Below are 4,131 nucleotides of genomic sequence, written 5' to 3'. Positions count from 1 at the left end.
GGATGTTGTAAACGACTGACATTATCATTAATTAACATACAATGGGGAAAATATTAACTTGATCCCCTGCTGATTTTGTAACTTTGCCCAATTACAAAGAAATGAAGGGTCTGTAATTTTTATGGTAGGTTTATTTTAAAGGATAGAGACAGAATACCATCCAAAAAATCCAGAAAAAATGCATTATATAAAGGTTAGAGATTGATTTGCATTTCAATGAGTGAAATAAGTATTCAATCCCCTACCAACCAGCAAAAATTCTGGCTCCCACAGACTGGTTATATGCCCATGTGGAACACAAATTAGTCCTGCCACTTTAAGAAGTTACTCCTATTGTCAGCTCATTAGGTGTATACCTGTCCACACAATCTGTATCTTCCATTCCAACCTCTTCAACCCAAGACCAAAGAGCTGTCAAAGTATGTCAGAGACAAGGTTGTAGATCTGCACAATGCTGGAATGGACTACAAGACCATCTTCAAGAAGCTTGGTGAGAAGGAGACAACTGTTGGTGCGATTATTCTGAAATTGAAGAAATACAAAATAACCATCAATTGGCCTCGGTCAGGAACTCTGCACAAGATATTTAATGGGTTAAGGAAGAACATGAGAAAGGTGAGGGATCAGCCCCAAACTACACGGGAGAAGCTTGTTAATGATCTTAAGGCAGTTGGGACCACAGCAAAACATTGGTAACACACTACGAAATCCTGAAATCCTGCAGTGCCCACAAGGTAACCCTTGTTCAAGAAGGCACATGTACAGGCCCGTTTAAAGCATACAAAACATACTACCAATGCAACAAAGGAGTGGCTCAAGAAAAGTACATTAAGGTCATGGAGGGGCCTAGCCAGTCTCCAGACCTCAATCCTATAGGAAATCTGTGGAGGGAGCTGAAACTTCGAGCCATATTACAGCCAAGAAACCTTAAGGATTTAGATAGGATCTGTAAAGAGGTGTGGACCAAAATACCTCTTGATATGTTTGCAAATCTGGTGACCAACTACAAAAAAATATCTTACCTCTGAGCTTGCCAACAAGGGTTTCTGCATCAAGTACTAAGTCATGTTTTGCATGGTTTTTTGGTTGGTATTCTGTCTCTATATGTTAAAATAAACCTACCATAAAATTAGACCCTTCATTTTTTTGTAAGTGGGCAAACTTACAAGATCAGCAGGGGATCAAATAAATTTTCCTCATGATCGTACATTCTCACTTCGCTGTTTGCTCTGGGGTCTTGAAAACAGATTCTGTCCTCTCTTTTCCACCGTCAGACTTTGTTGTAATCTCCTGTCCGCTGTCTGCTTATCATCCGCAGACTGTCTCTCACATTCCTGAGAGTTAGCACAGGCACGGTGGATGTCAAAGAACTGCACACTTCAGTGTGCGTGTGGCTCTTATCAGCTGTTGGAGGGAAGCGAACAAAGTGAGGAAATGGCTGGTTAGGATTAGTCTTCCTGCAATGCTAAGGAGTTGGGGGTACTTCAAACTTTTCTTCTTCAAATTGTCAAGGTTATGATTTTGGTACTGCATCTGGGACACCCGTGGCCCTGCTTAAACATGATATGAACAGCCGTTTCAGAAAATCTGATCAAGTTAATTGTTAATTGATACAAGACTGGGTTCCTCCAGCATTTAATTCATGAGAGAACACTACCTCATTTGCAAAACCCTATCAGTTTGAGCAAATTTAAGTTTTCCCTTAAATAAAGTCCTATTTAAGAAAGACCTCTTTTAATGCCCTTTAATGAGCTGTAATGATTTGCAGTTCTAATAAACTCAGTAAGTGATGGGTATTTTTGACTGGCTTTAAGCCCAGACACAAAAACATTTTTTATTTCCTAACAAGACTTTTTCATGTTAAGTGTCATAAGTGTTGTTTCTTCTGTCGAATTCCAAGAGTACTTCCATCTTTTCTGTGTACTACTCACTCAAAAGTTTCACAGAAGTTGTTACACAGACATAATTTCATGTGTAATTGCACCACTAGTGTCACCAAATAGAACTGCACAAATGGTGATTCAGTTAGGTTTCCCTGCCACCAGTGTTTTTTTGTTAACTAGAATTTAGTCAGACTGAAGGTCTGGGATTCATGGCATCTTTCGTTGGCCAAGGCCCGCCCATGAGGCCGTTTGACTAACATGTCAAACAACCAATCACAGTTCGTTTTCGTTTAGCGTCACGTTTCAAGGCGTGGAAATGTTGCCACAATAACAGGCCGGTGTGTAAAGCTCGCAGACATATTTGAAAGATTCTATGCCGCGAATATTAAATATTTGACATACTTTTGTGTTTAGTTGATCCTGATAAGCACTCGTTGTCGCAGTTGTAAACACTGAGGCTTTCTTCTTTTGTGAGACGGTTTAGCGCAACGGTATCTTTGTTTCCAGGCGGAACGTAAAAGAACGTGACACACACGTCTCGTGGAAATCCTGTAGAATTTTAAATTCGCTAAAACTAGAACTCAATTAAAAATGAATTGAAGCAAAATAGAAATATATTAAAATGATAAAATCACACAACAAAATTATTAAAACGTCAGCTTAAAATGAAAGCTGAAGCTGGTTCAGATGCAACTATCAAAACAATCAGTCAAACAGAATAATGTTTTGAGAGCACAAAGCCAGTGTGTTAAACATCTATGAATATCTTACTATACCTGTTCATATATATTCATGAAATTTGTTATTATTTACATTTTTTAGAATGTGTAAAACAGACACTGATCAACCTTACAATGCAGTATCAATGAATTGCATTGTGCTGGTATGCATTTTGAGGCTTCTCTTTTCTAAACGGATACCTGGCACATCAAGTGCTGCCATCAGCAGATTCATCTCGAGCAGAAGAGGTCCTCCACCTCTGTATTCATCACTGAGTAATGGACCTCCTCCAGTACAAGACCATGATTTCCATTAGAGTGAAATCTGCCTCAGAGAATCATCTTTCTTCATGTTCCAAGTTACAAAAGCAGGACATACATGGGTTTCAACTGGCATCCATGTCAACTGCATAACAAACAATGTTCCGAGAAAGATATAGATAAGGGTTCATTTACCAGTGGGTTATTGGATTTTACTGCCAGTACAATGAATCACTCCTAGTGGAAGCAAAAATAGGTTAAATTCTGTAGTTTCACATTTCTCTTACAAGATAACCACATTTTTTATTAGCAAGTGTGTTTACTTGAAGTGCTTTGCCAGTTATTTCTATAGATCCATGCAATGCAAAATGTGATTAGTAAAACCAATTTATTAGTGTATTCTGTCTCAAGTTTTGGCAAAAAATGTCAGCACAATTCTCCTATTATCTTAAATGGTCAAAAGCAAGCCTTCAGAAATTGCACCAACAACAGCAACAACACATCCAGGGAACATCGAAAGGATTCAGACTCACTGTCTGCTGAATGCCAGTGTATTGAGCTTTGGGAGCCCTTTGCAGAAAGCGTTTCTCTGTCCCTGAGGGATTCTGGTTATCATCTATGTCTGCAAGTTTACAGCTCGCTGTGGTGTACCACAGGAATCAGCCTCTCATTTCCATCGGTGTCAAAGTGAGGCCTCAGAAGTCTGAAAAGACATCTTTAATGCATTCTGCATTTCCTCTGTACATGTGTGATTTCATTCTGATTCAGGTTAAAGGGGACAGTTCACACAAAAAAATTCCATGCCATCATTTACTCACCCTTATGTTGTTCTAAACGTTTGACAGATTTTCTTCTGTGAAACACATTAGCAGTATTTTCTGGATGCTCTTTTTCAGTGCAGTTAGACTGAATGGAGAGTGAGGCTTTCATGTTTCCTTAAGGATACAAAAGCACCAAAAAGCATCATAAAGGTAGTCCACATGTTCAACAGTTATGTTATATTACAAACCATTATTTACACTCGTGTGCTGCATTCGTGATTTCATGAGAGAGGTAGGGATGTCCGATTTATCAGTGAATAGTACTTTTGAGCCAGATATTTTAAACAAATTAGTAATCTAGTTTACAAAATCAGTGATTCAGAATAATTTTTTCAATTATTTGGAAACATTCAATTTACTGACTAGAACTGCACAACTTCAGAAGAACTTGAATATAGCATATTGCGTGTCCTACTTTTTGATTCTTTTAGGGTGACATTTTTTGCT

Source organism: Carassius carassius, chromosome 18, assembly GCF_963082965.1.
Source record: "Carassius carassius chromosome 18, fCarCar2.1, whole genome shotgun sequence".
Classification (NCBI taxonomy): Eukaryota; Metazoa; Chordata; class Actinopteri; order Cypriniformes; family Cyprinidae; genus Carassius; species Carassius carassius.
Note: the sequence above shows the minus strand (reverse complement) of the source record.